The sequence below is a fragment of the Schistocerca gregaria genome, chromosome 10 (genome assembly GCF_023897955.1).
Source record: "Schistocerca gregaria isolate iqSchGreg1 chromosome 10, iqSchGreg1.2, whole genome shotgun sequence".
In the NCBI taxonomy this organism is placed as follows: Eukaryota; Metazoa; Arthropoda; class Insecta; order Orthoptera; family Acrididae; genus Schistocerca; species Schistocerca gregaria.
In genome coordinates, this window is record NC_064929.1 from 213,072,317 (window position 1) to 213,098,579 (window position 26,263).

General features: G+C 44.7%; 1 protein-coding gene across 1 annotated transcript in view; it reads right to left on the reverse strand.

Moving 5' to 3' along the window:
* Window positions 1-26,263, reverse strand: part of LOC126293680 (juvenile hormone epoxide hydrolase 1-like) — a 115,405-nt gene that overhangs the window by 42,642 nt on the left and 46,500 nt on the right. The window lies entirely within an intron of this gene.

A 26,263-nucleotide genomic window follows, 5' to 3' on the forward strand; every position in this document is an offset into this window, starting at 1 on the left:
AAGTGGAGTGTTGTGTGACAAGAAGGTGAGCACTGGGTTGGAAGGGAATGTGTACAAGCCGGTGGTAAGGCCTGCTGTGATACACGGGGCAGAGACACAGCCCAGGAAAGGTGGATGGAAGTTGAGGAAATGAGGATGCTGAGGTGGATGTGTGGGGTAACAAGGAGGGACAGAAGTAGAAATGAATTGGGGAGGAGCTGTGAAAGTGGGACCCATGGGGAAAAAGATACAAGAGAGCAGACTAAGGTGGTACGGACACTTACAGAGAAAAGGGGAAGAGTATATCGGAAACGGAACTGAAGATATAAAGATTGAAGAAGCGAGAAGGAGAGGAAGACCGAAGATGAGGTGGAAGGATAAGATATCTGGGGACCTAAGGGAGAAAGGATGGAAGAAGGAAGAGGCAATGGATAGAGAAATATGGAGGAGAAGGATCCAGAAGAGCAACGCCGACCCTACGTGACGTGGGACAAGGCGACGGTGAAGATGAAAGAAGAAGAAAGTCTTAGTTGGTTCTGTAAATTGACAACATTAATCACTAATCAAATGTTGTTACAGCGAAAATAGTTTCATAAAGGATTCTTGCCACGAATGCAAGATATTTCCAGGCAAACTTAGGCGCTCCAACAACTGCATCTTCGTTACATCAATAAGGGTTCCAAAATACAGACAGTATGATGTGTTTTCTCTATCTATATAGCACGAGAAGTGAAGACACTGTGAAAGCGCTTTTGCACCACACTCTCGACTGCACTGCATCTGAAAAGGTAGGCCACTGACATTTTATTTTTGTATTTACTGCTGCAACTGAAAGAAAATTTGGTGATTGCTTTTTTGGGAACAATTTGGTGTATTTTATTGTCTGTAGTGTTACATTCTTCTAAAAATGAGATTTTGAAACAAAATCTGGTGATTGCTTTTGTTTTTTGGAAAGAATGCAGTACAATTTATTGTCTATTATGTTAAATTCCTCCAGAAGTACCTTACAATACCTTTCGCTTAACCCTTTCACCGTTAAAATTTGATTATATTTGAAAAATAAAAGTTCGAAAACACCCTTCCTCTGTGATAAATAACACACTTACACTACCAAAAAAATTTCATGCCGACCTGTTCTGAAAATCAGTGGAGTGGGACACAGGCACCCTACAAACGTAACTACATCGATGTTTTCATGTAAGCCTAGGATTTCCAGAATTAATTTTTTTAATTTATTATGATTTTTTCAGGATGGAAATTGTGGAAGAAAGTATAACAAATCATTACCAAAACAGATATACTCTCCCGACAATCAAATCTGACGATGGCTTTGACATTAAGTCTTCTGGGGCTTATATGTCCCACCACAAACGAATTACCTGGAAACCAACAGAATTATTTAGGTGTGTAGTAATGATTCAAAACAATGTGTATGATGTATATTAAAAAGCAGTTAATTCACAGAGACTTGTAATGAAGAAGATGGGGATTCAATCTTATTTTCGTGGGACAAACGTACTATACCACCTACAAATACACGCCACTCTATTTCATTGCTCGCAACTTTCTACATATCTACCCCATTGTCTGTAGTACCTTCCAGAAAATCCTGCAAGCATCTCGCTACGTGTTAGAACTAGACAGAAGTGAGGTACAGACATCCCAGTGCTCAAACCGATATATATTCGTTTACTGGGACATATGTGTTCCGTCAACCATGAAGGGGTTAAATCCTTTCAAAAATATTAGTTGTCCACTAAGAAAGACATTGAAGTTAACTCAGAATTTTTGGGGAAATTATACATAAGAATATGGAGAAATGCAAATTCGATATGTCATGCTCTAGTAGTATTTAATTAAATTAACTGGCTTAGTCTCGCAAGATAAAAGTAAATTCAATCAGATGATGATGATAACAATAGTAGGCAAACTCTTTTTTTTATTTTCAAAGGTTCTTAAACACTATTGTTGAAAAGACAAGACACTAAATGTCTTGGGTGTTTCATTCTAATATTAAAAATTATGTTGAACTTGTTGAAAGATAAATTCGTTAACAATTTCAAGTTCAGTAAACTGTAGTATTTTTAAAATCGGTCCCTTCAGGACTGTAAGCAGAATTATTTATGAAAGAAAAATACTGAAGGTCAGTTTGTACTGGTTCCCTTCCCATTTTCAATCACTAGCACTGTATTTCAGTCGTAGATTTTAGCTATCAGAACGATAGCTGAGGCAGAGTGAATTTCAGTGTGGAAAGAACGTTCCCCCCTGTCCTCACAGAAGAATTACGGCAGCCTTAACAGTATCCAGAGAGGTTTACAAGTGGATGTTATTTGTGAAAGAGTTCAGTTTAATCAAAAACATTTCTCGAAGAGTAAATTTTTTTTAAGTTACACAATATGGCAGCCACTCAGGGTCCTCCCGAGATCATGTAGTTCAGCAGTTGTGATCAGGCGCTCGTAACAAGAAACGACAAAAGTTCACACATTTAGAAGCAGGGGAACAATACACAGAGGGACGTTACAACATTTTAACTCTTTCTAGCGTTGTGTAACGTTTCTTTAACTGTTTGATTGATTGAAAGCTATCGAATGCGATGCATAATGTTCAGCTTTTTTTTTTTTTAATTTTGGTGATTTCAACTGAGGAACGTGTTTTTCTTGTCGATCATGCGTTTGGAAAAGGCAATAAAAAACCGAAATTAGTGCAGGAGGCATTTACTGAAAAATTCCCGGAAATAGTTGTAGCTCATCGCAAAACGGTTCGTCGAGTTACGGAGAAATTTCGAGCGACAGCCTCAATATTAGATGCAGAATGAACTGGAAGACCGCCTGAGCTAAGCGAACAGAAGTTGTTGGATGTTTGTGGCTCTAGGCAGCAGAGGCCAGCATAATCATTACGTAAGCTGGCACAAGAAAATGATATCGGGCTTACAACCGCGCATAAAGCGGGCAGGCAAACAGTGCAGCTGTTGGCATATAACGTGATAGCAGAGCAAGAATTAAAAGATTCGGGTTCACAAAAAGTGAGTGCATTGCTGCAAATAGTTTACATCGTTTATTGCGATTAGCTGCCATTGATATTGTTGCGCCGGCCGTTGTGGCCGAGTGGTTCTAAGCGCTTCAGTCTGGAACCGCGCGACCAGTACGGTCGCAGGTTCGAATCCTGCCTCGGGCAGGTCCTTAGGTTAGTTAGGTTTACGTAGTTCTGAGTTCTAGGGGACTGATCACCTCAGACGTTAAGAACCATAGTGCTCAGAGCCATCTGAACCATTTATTTGATACTGTTGCTGTCAGCTTCTATTCAGGTGATGCCTGGTTCCACCTCTCTGGTCATGTTCACAGACGAAAAAACCAGTGGAACGTCATGCTGTGCTTGAACGCTATTGCATCATCAGAAAATTTGAGTGTGGCTGACAATAGCCAGACCGAGCATTTCGGCACCTTTATTTTTTTGAAGAAAACGTGAACAATGAACGTTATTGTTTAATTATCAACGATTTCATTGGGAAGCTAAAGCAAGACAACAAGGTTACGAGAGTGTTTCTGCTAGACAGAGCAGATAAACAGTGATTAACATTTCACATAGACCGTGAATTGGCATCACTCAGTTCCAGTAAGATGGATGTAGAGAAATTAGGGCAAAGTTTAAGCAGATTGAAAATTGTGGTCTGGAGAGTTATATGAGTAGTAAGTGGAAAAAGGATAGGAAAGACCGACGGTTTAATAACGGAATCAGCGGATGCTGAGGAACCAGAGATTGATGCTATCTCGGTATAAAAGAGAACGCATAAATAACGACAAGCGAAGGTTAGTAAAGGTTCGCGCATCTGTGAAAATATCGGTAAGCGAAGCATACAATTACTGCCACCGTCACACCTTAGCAAAAGATCTGGCGGAGAAAATTCTAGCCGTACGTAAGATCACTAAGCGGATCTAAGGCTTCCAATCAGTCCCTTGTTGACCAATCTGGTATGGATTAATTTTAAATTTCAGGTTAAAGATATGTTTCACACATGAGGCTCGTACAAACATACCGTCATTTGACCATCGGGCGGACTCCAGTGTGGACGACATACAAATAAGCATACTGGCATAGATAAACAACAGAAGCAAATAAATCACCAGGTCTGGGTTGAATCCCAGTTCGATTTTACAATGAGTGCTCTACGGCACTGGCAACTTATTCAGCTTGCATTTATCGTGAATCTCTCGTCCAGCGCAGAGTCCCAAGCGGCTGGAAAAATCGCAGGTCACTTCAGTATATAACAAAGGTAAATGAACGGACTCGCAAAGTTACAGCCCAGTATCCAAAATATCTATATGCTGCAAAATCCTGGAACATATTCTCATTTCGAATATCAGAAGCTCATGTCAACGAATCAGAAAGGTTTTGGAAAACATCACTGGTGCGAGAATCAGCTTGCGCTTTTCTCACACGATATACTAAGAAGTATGGATATGAGGGCAACAGGCAGGCTCCAAATTTCTACACTACCGGCCATTCAAATTGCTACACCACGAAGATGGCGTGCTACAGACGCGAAATTTAACCGACGGGAAGAAGATGCTGTGATATGCAAATGATTGGCTTTTCACAGCATTCACACAAGGTTGGCGCCGGTGGCGATACCTACAACGTGCTGATATGAGGAAAGTTTGCAACAGATTTCTCTTACACAAACAGCAGTTCACCGGCGTTGCCTAGTGAACTGTTGTTCTGATGTCTCGTGTAAGGAGGAGAAATGCCTACCATCACAATTCCGACTTTGATAAAGGTCGGATTGTAGCCTATTGCGATTGCGGTTTACTGTATCGCGACATTGCTGCTCGCGTTGGTCGAGATCCAAAGACTGTTAGAAGAATATGCAATCGGTGGATCACGAGGGTAATACGGAACGCCGTGCTGGATCGCAACGGCCTCGTATCACTAGCAATCGAGATGACAGGCATCTTATCCGCATGGCTGTAACGAACCGTGCAGCCACGTCTCGATCCCTCAGTCAACAGATGGGGACGTTTGCAAGACAACAACCATTTGCACGAACAGTTCGGCGACGTTTGCAGGAGCACGGACTGCCAGCTCGGAGACCATGGCTGCGGTTACCCTTGACGCTGCATCACAGACTGGAGTGCCTGCAATGGTGTACTCACCGACGAACCTGGGTACCCGAATGGCAAAACGTCATTTTTTCGGATGAATCCAGGTTCTGTTTACAGCATCGTTATTGTCGCATCCGTGTTTGGCGACGTCGCGGTGAACGAACATTGGAAGCGTCTATTCGTCATCGCCATACTGGGGTATCACCCGGCGTGATGGTATGGGGTGCCACTGGTTACACGTGTCGGTCACCTCTTGTTCGCACTGACGGCACTTTGAACAGTGGACGTTACATTTAAGATGTGTTACGACCCGTGGCTCTACTCTTCATTCGATCCCTGCGAAACCCTCTATTTCAGCAGCGTAATGGACGACCGCATGTTGCAGGTTCTGTACGGGCCTTTCTGGATACAGAAAATGTTCGACTGTTGCCCTGGCCAGCACATTCTTCACATCTCTCACCAACTGAATGCGTCTGGTCAATAGTGTCTGAGCAACTGGCTCGCCACAATACGCCAGTGACTACTCTTGATGAACTGTGATATCGTGTTGAAACTGCATGGGCAACTGTACCTGTACACGCCATCCAAGCTCTGTTTGACTCAATGGTTCAGATGGCTCTAAGCACTATGGGACTTAACATCAGTGGTCATCCAAGCTCTGTTTGACTCAATGGTTCAGATGGCTCTAAGCACTATGGGACTTAACATCAGTGGTCATCAGTCCCCTAGAACTTAGAACTTAAACCTAACTAACCTAAGGACATCACACACATCCATGCCCGAGGCAGGATTCGAACCTGCGACCGTAGCAGTAGCGCGGTTCCGGACTGAGCGCCTAGAACCGCGAAACCACCGCGGTCGGCGTTTGACTCAATGCCCAGGCGTATCAAGGCCGTTTTACGGCCAGAGGTGGTTGTTCTGGTTACAGATTCCTCTGGAGCTATGCACCCAAATTGCGTGAAAATGTAATCACATGTCGGTTCTAGTATAATATATTTGTCCAATGAATACCTGTTTATCATGTGGATTTCTTCTCGGTGAAGCAATTTTAATGGCCAGTAGTGTAGATTTCCGGAGAGCGTTTGACGCGGTGCCGCAACGCAGTCTGTTAACGAAGGTACGAACACATGGAATACGTTTGCGGATATGTGAGTGGTTCGAACACTTCTTGAGCAACAGAACCCAGTATGTCGTCCTCGAGGACCAGTGTTCATCGGAGACAAGGGTGTCGTCAGGAGAGCCCCAGGCCAGTGTGGCGGGACCGCTGTGGTTCTGTAGGTATATAACTTATTTCGTGGATGGGGTGGGAGGTAATCTGCCGTTGTTTGCTTATGATGATGTGGGATACGGTAATGTGTCGAAGGTGAGTGACTGCAGAAACATACAAGACGACTTGGACAAAATCTCCAGTTGGTGTCATGAATAGCAGATGGTCCTAAATGTGGAAAAATGAAAATTAATGAGGTTGCTGGGCGTAAGGTAGCGTGTGAGTACTGTGGTAGGGAAGGCTAATGGTCGGCTTCGGTTTTCTATTGAGAGAAATTTAGGAAAGAGTGCTTCACCTGTAAAGGAGAGCGCATGTAGGACGCTGGTGCGACCTGTCCTTGAATACCAGGTCGCAATGAAGGAAGACGTGGAAGCAGTTCACAGGTGGGCTGCTAGATTTGTTACCGGTGGATTGGAATAACACGCAAGTGTCACGGAGATGATTCGGGAACTCAAATGGGAATCCCTAGAGAAAAGGCGACCTTCTCTTCGAGAAAATTGAGAAAATTTAGAGAGCCCAGCATACCAGGTTGACTGCCGAAAGATTCTACTGCCACCAACAAACATCGCGCGTAAGGACCATGAAGAAAAGAAACGAGAAATTAGGGCCCATAAGGAGGCATGCAGACACTGTTTTATCCCTCGTTCTGTTTGCGAGTGGAACAGGAAAGGAAATGATAAGGGTACCCTCCTCCACGCATCGTACGGTGGATTGCGGAGTATCTATGTAGATATAGAGGTAGATGAAATCAACTGCTCGTGGTTTCAACAAACTGGCGTACTTTACACACGCAGCTCACGACGGGATGTGTCATGTGGAAACGTTTTTTGGGGAACGAGTCATTTCAACGAAAACGATTCCCCTCTCACGCGCCGCACCTTACACAGCCAGACATTCTTCTTTGGGTCGGCAGCGAAATGTGTAGTGTTCAGCAATCGTCCACCCGCGCATAGCAGTGTACCTAAAAAGCATATCACTATCAGATCTGCAGAAAGGGTTTTCCAACAAAATTAAGCCGCTTGAGACTCGTGCAGCCGCCTGCGGACGTCACTTACAACATATGTTGTAATTCTACACCAACTTTCCAAACACCCTGTGTACAAGACGTCCAGTTATCAAACGTAACTTTTTGATCTGATGGAATTATATTTTCCTGAAGACATATTGAGACTCAACTACCTTCGACTCGGACAGAAGCTGAAATAAAGAACAAAAGTTTGTGGCAATGCCAGGGCTTGAACCTGCGTCTCGTGCTTACAGGGCAGGTGTGCTGATCACTGCACCACCCTGGCACTGCGGCTAACACACGGATTACCCTAGTGCTACGTCCTCCCCAACTCAAACTTCAATTCATAACCCGGTCCATCTCGAATTTTCCATTCCTAAATAGTCAGTATTGCCGAAGCTCTCCAATATTGGAATAGCATCCCAACTTCGTTCATAATGGGGAAATCCCGCCTGTACCTCAGACATAGGTGATCTATTGATGCGATGGACTTACATTTCCCTAGAGACCTACTGAGCCTCAACTGTATCTTCGATAACGAGAGAAGCTGAAATAATGAGTTAAAATTTGTGCCATGGGCAGGACTTGAACCAAGGTCTCCTGGTTGATAGAACGGTGGGCTAGAGGATGACATGCCTCCCTAGTAAGCAGGGGGCCCACGTTCAAGTCCCAGCCTTGCCGCAAATGTTAATTCATTACTTCAGCTTCTGTCCACATGGAAGGTAACTTGTTATGTTTAGTTAGTGCAACAGCCATCATTCTACCTGGACCATGTTCACTATATCACATCCTGTTAAAAACAACTAATTTTGTTCCTCGTCCACTTCCCCCACATTTGTATGGCTCTGAGCACTATGGGACTTAACATCTGAGGTCATCAGTCGCCTAGAACTTAGAAATAATTAAACCTAACTAATCTAAGTACATCACTCACATCCATGCCCGAGGCAGGATTCGAACCTGCGACCGTAGCGTTCGCGTAGTTCCAGACTGAAGCGCCTAGACCTGCTCAGCCGCACCGGCTGGCCCCACATTTGTACTTTATACTGACAAACTGATAGACAGGGAAGCCTAGGAAGTCCCAGCTGTCTTTCGGGTTGATTATAACGATGTCTCTGAAGACTGAGATAGTGCAGCATTAAATCATCTGCAATGTTTTCCTTGCTTTTTTCTTGTCAGTGTTTTGACTGTTCTGATGCAGCCCTCCATCAATTCCTCCAATGCCAATCTTTTCATCTCAGATTAGCACGTGTAACCTACATCCATAATTACTTGCTGGATGTATTCCAATCTCTGCCTTCTTCTGCAGTATTTACCTCCTACAGGTTCCTCCAGTATCATGAAAGTCATCCCTGATGTCTAAGAGATGTCCTACCACTCTGTGACTCCTTCTTGTCAGTGTTTTCCACACGTTCCTTTCCTCCCAAATTCTGCACAGGATCATCACATTCCTTACTTTATCAGTACACCTAATTTTCAACATTTTTTTGGAGCAGCACGTCTCGGATGCTTCGATTCGCTTCGTTCCGATTTTCTCACTGTCTGTGTTTCACTAACATTCAATGCTGTACTCCATACGTAAATTCTCATAAATTTCTTCCTCACATTAAGGCCTACGGGTTTGATACTAGTAGACTTCTCTTGACTTGGAATGCCCTTTTTGCCTCGTTGGTCCGTCCGTCATGGGTTATTTTGTGGCCTAAGTAAAATAATTCCTTAACTTCATCTACTTCGTTACCACCAATTTTGTTGTTAAGTTTCTCGATGTTGTCATTTCTGCTACTTACAGTGTCATGAAAGGAGGATATAAGATGAACATCAACAAAAGCAAAACGAGGATAATGGAATGAAGTCGAGTTAAGTAGGGTGATGCTGAGGGAATTAGATTAGGAAATGAGACACTTAAAGTAATAAAGGAGTTTTGCTATTTGGGGAGCAAAATAACTGATGATGGTCGAAGTAGAGAGGATATAAAATGTAGACTGGCAATGGCAAGGAAAGCGTTTCTGAAGAAGAGGAATTTGTTAACATCGCGTATAGATTGAAGCGTAAGGAAGTCATTTCTGAAAGTATTTGTATGGAGTGTAGCCATGTATGGAAGTAAAACATGGTCGATAAATAGTTTAGACAAGAAGAGAATAGAAGCTTTCGAAATGTGGTGCTACAGAAGAATGCTGAAGATTAGATGGGTAGATCACATAACTAATGAGGAAGTATTGAATAGGATTGAGGAGAAGAGAAGTTTGTGGCACAACTTGACTAGAAGAAGGGATCGGTTGGTAGGACATGTTCTGAGGCATCAAGGGATCACCAATTTAGTACTGGAGGGCAGCGTGGAGGGTAAAAAAGGTATAGGGAGACCATGAGATGAATACACTAAGCAGATTCAGAAGATTGCACAGGATAGAGTAGCATGGAGAGGTGCATCAAACCACTCTCAGGACTGAAGACCAGAACAACAACAACCGTTACCTTCGTCTTTCTTCGAAATGCTCTCAGTCAATATTCTATACTTACTAGACTGTTTATTTCATTCATCAGGTCCTGCAACTCTTCCTCAGTTACACTAAGGACAGCAATGTCTTCAGCGAATTTTGTCATTGATATTTTTTCACCTTGAATTTTAATCCCGCTCTTGAACCATCCTTCTATTTCTGTCATTGCTCCTTACATCGAACAGTCTTGCACCCTTTTTAATCCGAACAGTCCGTTCTTGGTGTTCTTTTCTAATTGTTCCCTCTTGGTTCAAATACATACTGTATGTTACCTATCTTTCTCTATAGTTTGCACCTATTTATCTCAAAATTTGGAACATCCTGCACTATTTTACATTGTCGGAAGTTTTTTCCAGGTCTACAAATCCTACGAACGTGTCGATTTTTATTTAGTCTTGCTTCCAATGTCAACTGCAACGTCAGAACTGCTTCTGAGGTGCCTTTACCTTTTCCTAAAGACAAACTCATCGTCATCCAACACATCCTTCAATTTCTTTTCAGTTCTGTTGTGCACTATTCTTGTCAGCTGTTAATCTGATTATTCGATAATCCTCGCACTTGTAGATGAAATACTGCCGAAGGTCATAAGGTTTATCGCCAGTCTCATACATTCTACATAACAGCGTGTTTAGTCTTTATGCTGCCACTTACCCCTAAAATTTTAGAAATTCCGATGAAATGTCATCGATCTTTTCTGTCTAACTTGATCTAAAGTGTTCCAAAACTCTTTTAAATTCTTATTTTCCTGATCCCTTGTCTATCGACTCCTGTTTCTTCTCCTATCACGCCATCAGACTCATAGAGGCGTTCAGTGTAATAGTTCCACCTACTCGCCATCTTCTCTCATTTAAAAGTGGAATTGTCGTTGGATTTGTGGTTACCGCCAAAAAAGTTCTATTAACACCCCACAAGCTTATCTGTTGATGCCTAAACACTTTCCACTGCGATAAGTATCATAAGTGTTCCTCCCTGATAAAAGAGGAGGCGGTGTGTTAACTGATGCTTGACACGGGTACACACTTACAGCAGTTACGGGTTGTACGATTTCTTCCAGAGGGTGTGACATACCACACGTCCTTAGCAACTGGCCTCTGACAAACTGGGGCCACAGCAGGTTCAGATACTGTGATGCATCTCTTGTGTGTGACTGGTACGTTGGAGGCAAGTTTGTACACCGGCGTAAAATGAGCTGTACGCAGTTTGCAGCCATGGTTCATTACATTTAGATATGGAAGCAGTCGAATTAGAAACTTGTGGCAGTAAGGACATTTTTCTGGTTTTCTTTAAGGGGGAGTGCTAGTGGGAGAGGCTATCAGACTTCTGAAGTTCGATACGGCCCTCCACGAATTTTTCTGCTGCGCGAAGTCCTCCAACTCAACAAACTTTTTCAATTATTTGTTGGATACATTGCTATCCCCGTCTTCGCCATATTTATCGTTCTCTACGGCTCCCTCAAATGCAAGTTATTCTTAAATGTCCTAGGTATTCTTAAATGTCCTATTGCTCTCTCTCTTCTTCTTGTCGGTCTTTTCTACAAGTTCCTCTCCTCGCTGATTCTGCAGGAAACTGTTCACATCCTATCCTAAGAGTGCATCTAGTTTTCAACATTTCTCTGTAAAACCATATCTCAGACACATCGATTTACTTAGCTACTTGCTTACGTGCTTTTTAGGGTTCCGTACCTTAATCTGAAAAAAAACGGAGTCCTCAAAGGATCGCTTTGTTATCCGTCTCTCTTTCTCTTGCTGTTCTACTGTTAAGAATCCTTCTTCTCAGGAACGGATTAACGTATCAAGTTCAAACTTACGTCACAAATTAAGATCTGTGGTCCCTTGGCGATGCAAAAGCTTTAAGCTTCTAAGTCACTCCATTCAAAAGATACATTCATTTATGTCACATATTCTGATAGTATAAAACTCACTCATCACAACCTTCTCGTTGACATATTCATAAAATTTGACATGAAGCAGTTTGTCACAGTACAAGTAGAGGAAAGAATTCGAAGTTTGGTAATAGAAATTATATCACGCGAAAAAATATTTTTTTTTACTTTTTTATCCCTGTGTCTGTCTTTTACGACCTCTTTTTCTCTGGAAGAGAAAGTTCCTTGGCCTTGTACGAAATATAAGCTTCTGAGCCAATGCAGTCAAAAGATTCGGCAATTTATGTCTCATATTTTGACAGGCGCGAATTCAGTCATCAAAGCCTGTAGGGCACTTCCCGTTGAGCTAGAATCATGAAATACGGCAAGAAAGAAGGTTTCACACTACAAGGAAATTAAAATAAAACTTTCTAACTCGCTTAATTGTAATTAATCACATAAAAAATCTTTTGGCATATGAACAGACATTGCATACATCATCCGTTATAAGCGTAGTAGGACAATAGTACTGCACGCAAGCATAAAAGGTAAGCTGTCAACGTTTTACTGATCAAATAAAAGTTTCAGGTTGCCCTCCATGGGGTGGCTGCACGCAACGACAGTGGTTACATTGGGTTAGATAGGGCAGCAATCAGCGGTAGAACAACACTGCATTGATAATGACCTGACACAGGTCCAAATCTGATCTGTGTTGTGACTATAAATGTCATATTAAAGCAATCTAATTCTACGACTGATTGCTGCTCTATCTAACCCAAATGAGTGTTCTGTTATTACATGCAGTATATAAACTGAAGTCACTCGCTAGTTCTTCTTGTACGTCCAGGGTGGTCCAAACAGCTACTGTGGAGATTTTGATACGGTCTCGGAATTCCCAGTGTCAGTATCGATAACACGCAAAAATCTTACACATTCTCGATTCTCAGGATGGGTGGACTATGTACATGAAAGAGCCAGAACATAATGGATACCTACCTAACAGCTGGTACATCTACCTTTAGCATGGATGGCGCCGGCGATGTGTGTTGACATGAAAGCAGTGAGGCATTGGTAGGTCACTGGATGGAGTTGGCATTACATCTGCTAAGCGGTGTGGGCTCCTTAGCAGATAGGATTGACTGAGTACATCGAAAAGTTCAAAGAAGGGCAGCACGTTTTGTATTGTCGCGAAATAGGGAAGAGTGTGTCACTGAAATGATACAGGATTTGGGATGGACATTACAAAAACAAAGGCGTTTTTCGTCGCGGAGGAACACCATTTTTTTCCTCCGAATACGAAAATATTTTGTTAACGCCGACTTGCATAGGGAGAAACGATGATCATGATAAAATAAGGGAAATCAGAGCTCGCACGGAAAGATATAGGTTTTCGTTCTTTCCGCGCGCTATACGAGATTGGAATGCACTACTGGCCATTAAAATTCCTACACCACAAAGAAGACGTGCTACAGACGTGAAATTTAACCGACAGGAAGAAGATGCTGTGATACGCAAATAATTACCTTTTCAGAGCATTCACACAAGGTTGGAGTCTTTGGCGACACCTACAACATGCTGACATGAGGAAAGTTTCCAACCGATTTCTCATACACAAACGGCAGTTACCCGGCGTTGCCTGGTGAAACGTTGTTGTGATGCCTCGTGTAAGGAGGAGAAATGTGTACCATCACGTTTCCGACTTTAATAATTTGTCGGATTGTAGCCTATCGCGATTACGGTTTATCGTATCGCGACAATGCTGCTCGCCTTGGTCGAGATCTAATGACTGTTAGCAGAATATGGAATCGGTGAGTTCAGGAGGGTAATACAGAACGCCATGCTGGATCCCAACAGCCTTGTATCACTAGCAGTCGAGATGACAGGCATCTTATCCGCATGGCTGTAACTGATCGTGCAGCCACGTCTCGATCCCTGGGTCAACAGATGGGGACGTTTGCAAGACAACAACCATCTGCACGAACAGTTCGACGACGTCTGCAGCAGCATGGACTATCAGCTGGGAGAGCATGCCTTCGGTTACCCTTGACGCTGCATCACAGACAGGAGTGCCTGCAATGGTGTACTCACCGACGAACCTGGGTACCCGAATGGCAAAACGTCATTTTTTCGGATGAATCCAGGTTCTGTTTACAGCATCGTTATGGTCGCATCCGTGTTTGGCGACATCGCGGTGAACGCACATTGGAAGCGTCTATTCGTCATCGCCATACTGGCGTATCACACGGCGTGATGGTATGGGGTGCCACTGGTTACACGTGTCGGTCACCTCTTGTTCGCACTGACGGCACTTTGAACAGTGGACGTAACATTTCAGATGTGTTACGGCCCGTGGCTGTACCCTGTGAAACCCTACATTTCAGCAGGGTAATGCACGACCTCATGTTGCAGGCTCTGTACAGGCCTTTCTGGGTACATAAAATATTCGACTGCTGCTCTGGCCAGCACATTCTCCAGATCTCTCACCAAGTGAAGACGTCTGGTCAATGGTGTCCGAGCAACTAGATCGTCCCAATACGCCAGTGACTACTCTTGATGAACTGTGGTATCGTGTTGAAGCTGCATGGACAGCTGTACCTGTACACGTCATCTAAGTTGTGTTTGACTCAATACCCAGGCTTATGTAGGCCGTTGTTACGGCGAGAGGAGGTTGTTCTGGGTACTGATTTCTCAGGATCTATGCACCCAAATTGTGTGAAAATGTAATCACACGTCAGTTCTAGTATAATATATTTGTCCAATGAATACCTGTGTATCATCTGCATTTCTTCCTGGTGTAGCAATTTCAATGGCCAATAGTGTAATAGAGAATTGTGAAGGTGGTTCGATGAACCTTCTGCCAGGCACTTAAACGTGATCTTCAGAGTACTGATGTAGATGAAGATGCACACAAAGTCACGGGATGAGCTGCTGACGCCACGTTCGGTCACATGCCGGACGTGTCAGATCGGGTGAAGGTCTAGCGAGTTGTTCGGCCCACACCGTCAACTGGAATTTTGCCACTGTGGTTCTCGAACCACTCCGTCACACTTGTGCTTGTGACATGGCGCATTATTCTGTTGCAACTGCTGTCGGTAAACATAATCGTTCTTATGGGTCTGCAGCCAGTGTACGGCGCTCCCTGGCTGTCACGGTGCCTTTCGCGAGGCCCACTCTGCACACAATTATCCACTTGAGTATTCCTCAGAGCACAATAGAGCCGCCGCCAGCTTATCTCCGTCCCGCAGTAATGGTGACAAGGGGCTGATCCTGTGGAAGACGACGGATTCGAGCCCTCCTATCGGCACTGTGATGAGGTATCGGGATCCATCACACCGTGCAATGCTCTGTCACTAATGTCCAGCAGCGATGGTCACGCGCCCGTATGAGTCGTAGTTGCCGATGCCGCGGTATTAACACTGGCACATGGACAGGTCATCGCCTGTGGAGGCCCGTCGTCAGGAGTGTTTAGTGCACCCTCAGGGGATCACACACACTTGTACTCTGCCCAGCATTTAAATACACTACCGGCCATTAAAACTGCTACATAAAGAAAAAATGCAGATGATAAACGGGTATTCATTGGACAAATATATTATACTAGAACTGACGTATTACATTTTCACACAATTTGGGTGCATAGATCCTGGGAAATCAGTACCCAGAACCACCACTTCTGGCCGTAATAACGGCCTTGATACGCCTGGACATTGATTGAGTCAAACGGAGCTTGGATGGCGTGTACAGGTACTGCTGCCCATGCAGGTTCAACACGATACCACAGTTCAAGAGTAGTCACTGGCGTATTGTGATGATCCAGTTGCTCGGCCACCATTGACCAGACGTTTTCAGTTGGTGAGAGATCTGGAGAATGTGCTGGCCAGGGCAACAGTCGAACATTTTCTGTATCCAGAAAGGCTCGTACAGAACCTGCAACATGCGGTCGTCCATTACGCTGCTGAAATGGAGGGTTTCGCACGGATCGAATGAAGAGTAGAGCCACGGGTCGTAACACATCTTAAATGTAACGTCCAATGTTCAAAGTGCCGTCAGTGAGAACAACAGGTGACCGAAGCGTGTAACCAATGTCAGCCCATACCATCACGCCGGGTGATACGCCAGTATGGCGATGACGAATACACGCTTCCAATGTGCGTTCACCGCGATGTCGCCAAACACTGATCCGACAATCATGATGCTGTAAACAGAACCTGGATTCGTCCGAAAAAATGACGTTTTGCCATTCGTGCACCCACGTTCGTTGTCGAGTACACCATCGCAGGCGCTCCTGTCAGTGATGCAGCGTCAGGGGTAACGGCAGCCATGATCTCCGAGCTGCTAGTCCATGCTGCTGCAAACGTAGTCGAACTGTTCGTGCAGATGGTTGTTGTCTTGCAAATGTCCCCATCTGTTGACTCAGGGATCGAGACGTGGCTGCACGATCCGTTACAGCCATGCGGATAACATGCCATTCATCTCGACTGCTAGTGATACGAGGCCGTTGGGATCCAGCACGGCGTTTTGTATTACCCTCCTGAATCCACCAATTGCACATTCTTCTAACAGTCATTGGATCTCGACCAACGCGAGCAGCAATGTCGCGATACGGTAAACCGCAATCGCGATAGGCTACAATCCGACCTTTATCAAAGTTGGAAACGTGATGGTACGCATTTCTCCTCCTTACACGAGGCATCACAACAACGTTTCGCCAGGCAACGCCGGTCAACTGCTGTTTGTGTATGAGAAATCGGTTGGAAGCTTTCGTCATGTCAGCACGTTGTAGGTGTCGCCACCGGCGCCAACCTTGTGTGAATGGTCTGAAATGCTAATCATTTGCATATCACAGTATCTTCTTCCTGTCGGTTAAATTTCGCGTCTGTAGCACGTCTTCTTCGTGGTGTAGCAATTTTAATGGCCAGTAGTGTATGACGTCAGCTCCGCAACAGTTGGCCGCCTGTCCTGTTTCACCAGTGTGCCCTGCCTACGACGTCCGTCATCTGTAATGAGGGGTGGGCGCCTACTCTAAGACGTCTGGACGTGGTTTCACCTTAGTTTCGCCACGTGCTGAAGACACCATAGTAATGCTCGAACACCCGACAAGTCGCACACTTTCCGAAATGCCCGTGCCGAGCGTCCGGGCCACCACAGTCTGCCCTCGGTTAAGCTCAGACAGATCGTGCGCCTCTCCGTTCTAGACACGGACAGCACGCTCACTGAAGCTACATGAACAGTGCGTGTGTCTGACTAGCAGGCATTCCTCGCCTCCTATAGCCTGGACGGGTTTATACCGACAGTAGGTCTGCGGTCAAAATGTTCTGGATGATCAGCGCATATGCACAATTAAATTCGTACGGAACCCTCAGTGTGCCAGTCTTACAAGCGCCGCACCAATGCCTTCTTACTTGCAATCAGTTATCACTTCCCTCACAGTTAGTGCGTCACTTAGATGAACAGGTAACATTCACATCTGAAAACTGTATGATAAAACGTTTCTTTGGAAAATGGAAGTTACCTGATGGCAGTATTACTTCTTTTCTGCCCTCTGGCTGGTTTGACGCGCTGCACCTGTGCCAATATTGTACTTGCACTAACCTCAGCCGACCGTGGTGGCCGAGCGGTTCTAGGCGCTTCAGTCTGGGACCGCGCGAACGCTACAGTCGCAGGTTCGAATCCTGCCTCGGGCATGGATGTGTGTGACGTCCTTAGGTTAGTTAGGATTAAGTAGTTCTAAGTTCTACGGTACTGATGACCTCAGACGTTCAGTCCTATAGTGCTCAGAGCCATTTGAACCACTAAGCGCATAGTAGAAGTTGCATCCAAGGTCTTCAGTTGTTTATTGGGTGTATTCGAGTCTCTGTTTTCTGTCACAGTTACTACTAACTACAGTAGGCACTAGTACTGTGCCAGCTATTAATTCTTCACCCTGTTCCTTCTCCTTGTCAATATTTTCATGTACTCGCCTCGTCTCCCATTTTGCCGAGAACTTATTCACTTCTTATCTAATTTGTTCAAAAAAATGGTTCAAATGGCTCTGAGCACTATGGGACTTAACTACTGTGGTCATCAGTCCCCTGGAACTTAGAACTACTTAAACCTAACTAACCTAAGGACATCACACACATTCATGCCCGAGGCAGGATTCGAACCTGCGACCGTAGCAGTCGCGTGGTTCCGGACTGCGCGCCTAGAACCGCTAGACCACCGCGGCCGGCTCTTATTTGTTAATTCAGTTTTTTTTTTGCAACACCACATCTCAGACACTAGAAGTCGCTTCTTTCGCGGCTTCCCTTAAGTTCATGTTTCACCATCATAAATGATGTGCTCCAAACGTACTTTCTCAGAGATTTCTTCCTCAATTTAAGAGCGATGTTCGATATTAGCTGATTTCTTTAGTTCAGGAACGCCATCTTTGCCTGTCCTAGTCACTTTTTGTGTTCGTCTTGCTTCATTTGTCCTCCTGTTATTTTGCTTCCGAGGTGGCAGAAATCCTTTATTATGTAGTACAATCCAGATTGCTGCTATAGTAGCTTACAAGGGAACCTCCCCACCGCACCCCCCTCTGATTTAGTTATAAGTTGGCACAGTGGATAGGCCTTGAAAACTGAACACAGATCAGTCTAAAAAAACAGGAAGAAGTTGTGTGGAACTATGAAAAAAATAAGCAAAATATACAAACTGAATAGTCCATGCGTAACGTAGGCAACATCAAGGAAAGTGAGAACTAAGGAGCGTAGTGATCTCGGGATTAGCGTGAGCAACTGCGGGATGAGAGGTCATTGGTTGAAATCTTCCCCCGAGTGAAATGTTTAATTTTTTATTTTCAGTTTAAGTGACAAAGTGTTATGTTTTCATCACTTTTTCTCCATTCGCCAAGTGTACAAGTTAAGTGGGTCGACAAAATATTCCTGTCATGTGACGCACATGCCGTCACCAGTGTCGTATAGAATATATCAGACGTGTTTTCCTGTGGAGGAATCGGTTGACCTATGACCTTGCGATCAAATGTTTTCGGTTCCCATTGGAGAGGCACGCCCTTTCGTCTACTAATCGCACGGTTTTGCGGTGCGGTCGCGAACCACAGACACTAAACTTACTACAGTGAACAGAGACGTCAGTGAACGAAAGGACAGATCATAACTTTGCGAAAATAAAGAAAGTAAAATTTTCACTCAAGGTAAGACTTGAACCAAGGACCCCACATTCCGCAGCTGCTCACGCTAACCACGGGACCACGGCGCTCGTGAACACACATTGTCCTTGATTTTGTCTATATTGCGCATGGACTACTCAGTTTGTATATTTTGCTTATTTTTTTCACAGTTCCACACAACTTTTCCTGTTTTATCGATTGATCTGTGTTCAGTTTTTCAAGGCCTATCCACTGTGCCAACTTATAACTAAATCTGAGGTGGGTGCGATGGGGAGGTTCCCTTGTTAGTATTATTATTGTGATGGATTGCCATATGAGAAAGTTACATAATATTTTTATGTTATTATACTGCTGGTTATTCTTTTTTTTTTAATCTGGTATTTACGTCCATATGTCGTCAGTGGTCGTTGTCACTCTGTGTTCTATTACAACGTTATCCAGGTGTCCTTCCTCGTATTTTTTACAATTTGACGTTTTCTCGTCAGATCTGGCAGACTGGGCTCGAAACGTTACGATACACTATCTGATCAAAAGTATCCAGACACCTGACTCAAAATGACTTACAAGTTCGCGGCACCCTCCATCGGTAATGCTGGAATTCAGAATGGAGTTGGTCCACCCTTAGCCTTGATCACAGCTTCCACTCTCACAGGAATAGGTTCAATCAGGTGCTGGAAGGTTTCTTGGGGAATGGCAGCCCATTCTTCACGGAGTACTTACTGAGAAGAGGTGTCGATGTCTGTCGGTGAAACCTGGCACCAAGTCGGCGTTCCAAAACACCCTAAAGGTGTTCTGTAGGATTCAAGTCACGACTCTGGGCAGGCCAGTCCATTACAGGGATGTTATTTTTGTTTAAACACTCCGCCACAGGCTGTACATTATGAACACGTGCTTGATCATGTTGAAAGATGCAATCGTCATCCCCGGATTGCTCTTCAATAGCGGGAAGCAAGAAGGTGCTTAAAACATCAATGTAGGCATGTGCTGTGATAGCGCCACGCAAAACAACTAGGGGTCCAAGCCCCTCCATGAAAAACACGACCACACCCTAACACCACCGCCTCCAAATTTTACAGTTGGCACTACACACGCTGGCAGATGACGTTCACTGTGCGTTCGCCATATCCAAATCCTGCCATCGGATCGCCACATTGTGTACCGTCATTCGTCACTCCACACAACGTTTTTCCACTGTTCAATCGTCCAATGTTTACGCTCCTTACACCAAGTGAGGTGTCGTTCGGCATTTACCTGCATGATGTGTGGCTTATGAGCAGCCGCTCAACCATGAAATCGAAGTTTTCTCATTCCCGCCTGACTGTCATACTGTTTGAAGTGGATCCTGATGCAGTTTGGAGTTCCTGTGTGATGGTCTGGATAGATGTGTGCCTATTACACATTACGAGCCTCTCCTAATGTCGGCAATCTCTGTCAGTCAACAGACGAGGTCGGCCGTACGCTATTGTGCTGTACGTGTCCCTTCACGTTTCCACTATCACAGCGGAAACAGTGGACGTAGGGATGTTTAGCAGTTTAGAAATCTCGCGTACGGACGTATAAGATCTCATATGAGCCATTTAGTCCAAAATTGGCTCTCGGATAACGTTCACATGTTGTGGTCAAAGGAATTCTGGGTCCCGAATAGCCCGGATTTGATCTCCCTCCGCTACTCTGGTTGGAGCGCAGTCGAGACAGTTACCAGCAGCGAGGCGAGTCACCCTAACGCCGCATCTCCAAGCAGCGCTGTCGAAGCAGTTTTCGCGAATGTGGACAGCGCTGTTTTAAAGAGTGCGTGCGATCGCTTCAGGACAAGATTGGAAGCGCTCATTGCAGCTGAAGAGGATTACATCGAACTATGTTACCCCTGAAAGGTATCGCTACTTATATGCAAAAGGATTTTCATTTTCATTTGTATTTTGTTTTAATCATTTGCTTTTAAAGGGGTTGCGAAGCAACTCAAATCGCTTGATACGGGCAAGTCTTCAGGTCCCGATTGTATACCGATTAGGTTCCTTTCAGATTACGCTGATACTATAGCTCCCTACTTAGCACTCATATACAACCGCTCGCTCACCGATAGATCTGTACCTACAGATTGGAAAATTGCGCAGGTCGCACCAGTGTTCAAGAAGGGTAGTAGGAGTAATCCATCGAACTACAGAACTATATCATTGACGTCGGTTTGCAGTAGGGTTTTGGAGCATATACTGTATTCAAACATTATGAATTACCTCGAAGGGAACGATCTATTGATACGTAATCAGCATGGCTTCAGAAAACATCGCTCTGGTGCAACGCAGCTAGCTCTTTATTCGCACGAAGTAATGGCCGCTATCGACAGGGGATCTCAAGTTGATTCCGTATTTCTAGATTTCCGGAAAGCTTTTGACACCGTTCCTCACAAGCGACTTCTAATAAAGCTGCGGAGCTATGGGGTATCGTCTCACTTGTGATTTCCTGTCAGGAAGGTCGCAGTTCGTAGTAATAGACGGCAAATCATCGAGTAAAACTGAAGTGATATCAGGTGTTCCCCAGGGAAGCGTCCTGGGACCTCTACTGTTCCTGATCTATATAAATGACCTGGGTGACAATCTGAGCAGTTCTCTTAGATTGTTCGCAGATGATGCTGTAATTTACCGTCAAGTAAGGTCATCCGAAGACCAGTATCAGTTGCAAAGAGATTTAGAAAAGATTGCTGTATGGTGTGTCAGGTGGCAGTTGACGCTAAATAACGAAAAGTGTGAGATGATCCACATTAGTTCCAAAAGAAATCCGTTGGAATTCGATTACTCGATAAATAGTACAATTCCCAAGGCTGTCAACTCAACCAAGTACCTGGGTGTTAAAATTACGAACAACTTCAGTTGGAAGGACCACATAGATAATATTGTCGGGAAGGCGAGCCAAAGGTTGCGTTTCATTGGCAGGACACTTAGAAGATGCAACAAGTCCACTAAAGAGACAACTTACACTACACTCGTTCGTACTCTGTTAGAATATTGCTGCGCGGTGTGGGATCCTTACCAGGTGGGATTGACGGAGGACATCGAAAGGGTGCATAAAAGGGCAGATCGTTTTGTATTATCACGTTATAGGGGAGAGAGTGTGGCAGATATGATACACGAGTTGGGATGTAAGCCATTACAGCATAGACGTTTTTCGTCGCGGCGAGACCTTTATACGAAATTTCAGTCACCAACTTTCTCTTCCGAATGCGAAAATATTTTGTTGAGCCCAACCTACATAGGTAGGAATGATCATCAAAAAAAAAAAAAAAGAGAAATCAGAGCTCGAACAGAAAGGTTTAGGTGTTCGTTTTTCCCGCTCGCTGTTCGGGAGTGGAATAGTAGAGAGATAGTATGATTGTGGTTCGATGAACCCTCTGCCAAGCACTTAAATGTGAATTGCAAAGTAGTCATGTAGATGTAGATGTAGAAAAGAAAGTTACATTTGTCCGGATTTGAGCGCCCCACCCTGTATACGGGGTGAACATCAATAAAATCGACAAACTGCAGGGATGGATTCCTGACTGGAAGTGGAGAAGAGGTCCCATGATCATGAGTCCGGAAATGCGTCGTTACCACGGTAGATGACGCTGACGAATTAAAGTTACCGTGATCCCGTGCCGTGTGTTCGTTGTGTGTTGCAGGCTGTGTGACTCACGCAGCGTACTGTAGGCAGTGGAAAGGTGCGGTATTCATGTCGGGAACAAGACGAAATGGTGTCTGTGTGCGGCCAAGCAGGTGGAAACGGTCGAGGCAGCACAGCTAACACCAAAACAAGTACCCTCATAACCTCACAGACACCAACGACGTCACACAACATTTCAAGCCCTTTATGGGCGTCTGTACGCCGTGCTGCTCAAAAAATGGTTCAGATGGCTCTAAGCACTGTGGGACTAAACATCTGACGTCATCAGTCGCTTGAACTTAGAACTACTTAAACCTAACTAACCTAAGGACATCAAACACATTCATGGCTGAGGCAGGATTCGAACCTGCGACCGTAGCAGCAGCGTGGTTCCTGACTAAAGCGCCTAGAACCGCTCGGCCACCGAGACCGGCCCATCCCTGCAGTGTGTTTGTTGATTTTATTCATGTTTTGTCTCTCTCTCTCTCTCTCTCTCTCTCTCTCTCTCTCTCTCTCTCTCTGTCTGTCTCTCTTTCTTTATAAATATATATAGGGTGAGGCAGTTAGGACATAACATCTCTTGTATCTCCCCAACCATAATAGACACAGAGATGCCGTTTGGATAGTGAATTGCAGGAAGAGGGACTACTTGAATAAATCACATTTCATGTTTGTAGTATTTTTTATTACAGATATATGAGGCCATCTTCGGTTTTTCAAATGGAACCCTATATTAAATTTCATCGTAACATGATGGACTTAAAAAGACGATTTCAAATATGTGTATATCATAATATTTAAGCGAATAGTTAGTTCTCTTATCGTGTTCGTCTTTCGAAGCGGCGTTGTCCAATGCCACCTTTCCTGTTGACCACTGAGGAACTAAATAGGGAAGGCATTGTTTCCCTGCTTCTCGATATCGCCGCAAGGTGACGACGAGGTAGCTGGAGAGAAGGGTATACATGTGCCGCGAGGGTGATACGACATCGCATTTCCGTCACAGTTTCTTGGAGCAGACATGTACACCAACGAAGAAAAGTTGGATATGCTTCTAGTGTTTTGAGGCGTGGTTACCGTTGCTTGCTCAGTTTTTAAATCACGTACGCTTGTTTTGGAACCAGTTGGATATAAAATTGACAATAGGCAACAATTATCAAATCTCACTGTTACGACAATATCTAATTAAAAATTCTTAAGACAAATTGTATTCGCAGCTGAACGTCTTATTGACAAGGAATTCAAATCATTTGTCGGATGAAGGCCCCAATACTAATTACTCGAAAACAATTTGACAGCTGAAGGCCTAGATAGCAAATTCTTACTAAAATATTATTTTAAAAAGGACAATCATATTAAGAGACAATATCTAATTAAAAGTTCTTAAGACAAATTGCATTCACGGCTGAAGGCCTTATTGACAGTCATCACAATCTCATCAAATCAAGAGAGGAGTGGGCCTCAGAAACTGCTCCTAGGATCGAGCTGCTAAGGTCACTCAACTTCGTAAACGATGAGACAGGCAGCCGACACTTGTATTCACTTAAAAAAAAAAAAGGTTCAAATGGCTCCGCCGGCCGCGGTGGTCTCGCGGTTCTAGGCGCTCAGTCCGGAACGGCGCGACTGCTACGGTCGCAGGTTCGAATCTTGCCTCGGGCATGGATGTGTGTGATGTCCTTAGGTTGGTTAGGTTTAAGCAGTTCTAAGTCCCATAGGACTGATGAGCACAGATGTTAAGTCCCATAGTGCTCAGAGCCATTTGAACCATTTGAATCAAATGGCTCTGAGCACTATGGGACTTAACATCTGTGCTCATCAGTCCTATGGGACTTAGAACTGCTTAAACCTAACCAACCTAAGGACATCACACACATCCATGCCCGAGGCAGGATTCGAACCTGCGACCATAGCGGTCACGCGGTTCCAGACTGAAGCGCCTAGAACCGCACGGCCACACCGGTCGGCGTATTCACTTAACCGGATGACAACTCAAACTAGTGATAATTTTTAACACCGGCCAACACTCTTGCGAAATCTACCTAACGTCTGATAACCAACACAACGATGGAATAACCCAGGCAAGGAGGAACCGGCGGACAGCACTGCGTATTCGGTGTTTAGAACTTCCAGAAGCCCAAGGAACCACTACGACCAAAGTAGTCAAAAAAGAAGCAAATATGCGAACCAGAATCAAGAAGGCTATCGAGCTACACGCCTCACCGGACACCAATGGCAAGGCCAGGAAAGGTACACTGCCGCGAAAATACGCTAACCCCCGGGGCAGGTAACTGGGGCGTTAGCGGCCATTAGGTAGAAATATGCCGCTGGTTGAACTTCACCATTAAACACACGGAATTCAATAATTAATAATAAAACGTGGAGGAAGGCTAATTAATTTCGCCAACTCCAAACACTCCACTCGTTGCTCTTCGTCTGAGCGACCCTGCGAGCAGCAATGTGCGAAGAAATGATGTGATGTCAGAATAGTGGAGGTTTCACTGCCGGGTTAATGTTCACTCAACTCAAACGTCCTGGGTCCGGTGGGGAACGAGGCTGTCGCCCTCGCAACCACAGCCCCTCGATCTGGCAGTGCCTGCGTGCCGCCTGCGGTCCTGACATGTCCTCACGCTGTCAGACCTTACTGCCGTTCTGTCTCTACCGAACTCCTGACACTCTCTGACCCCGAAAACATTTGACGTCCCTCCAAAGATAGTACCGCCGTACTAAATATCTATAACCCCTGCTGCTGCCACTGACGGGCAGACAACATTAGCAAACGTCGTGGCCCCAGTAAACACAATAAGAAAACGACATGCCACTGTCCCCATTACACGATGCCAACCCACCAACAGCACCAACGAGAGCGGCAACGTGGCTCGTGTATGATGAAAGGAGAAGAAATGCTGTTGGAGCAATAAAGCGATGTGGAGAGCTGTATCCTGATTGTGAGCGTCCTATGCGCTACCTTCTTGCACGTATTTGCAAGAAACTACTTGAAACAGGATCATGGAACGCCATGCTGAGGACAAGGCAGAAAACTGCTACTGCCGAGGTACATGAAGAGAGCGTTCTAGCGTTGGCGTCGTGACATATCGCCTCGGAATGTGGTGTAAGTCAGAGACGTGTTCTACGCATACAGCACCGGCATAGATTTCACCTGTTTCACCTCTCATTACATCAAGCAAACTCCGGTGTGGAATTCGAATGGCGCCAGCAATTTTGCCTGTTTGCTCTGCAGCGCCTACAGTATGACCCAACGTTTTACGGACGGGTGCTTTTTACTGACGAAGCGACTTTCACCGACCACGGTAATGTGAATTAGCATAATATGCATTACTGGTCAATAGAGAACCCTCATTGGCTTCGGCAGGTACAGCATCAGCAACCGTGGAGTGTTAAAGTGTGGTGCGGCATCATCGGAAATGTCACTGTGGGACCGTACATCATTCCACGTATGCTAAATGGCAATAACTATGGTCAGTTACTGAGAAACGTTCTCCCCATTTTGCTGGAAGAGGTACCACTGACTACGCGTCAGTGCATTTACTTCCAACATGATGGCTGTCCGGCTCACACTTCCCGTGTGGTACAGAGTTGTTAAATTTCTTCTTCTTCTTCCGTATCCGGATGCACCAATTATATCTTCCCTTCCCAGTAATTAGCAACGTAGGTTGCTTTGTCATTGACTTTCAAAATATCGTCTTTAGTGCACGTTATAGACATATCTGGGCAAATCAATAGGCGGTCCAAGTCCCTGTATGGCTTCTTATTCACACCTG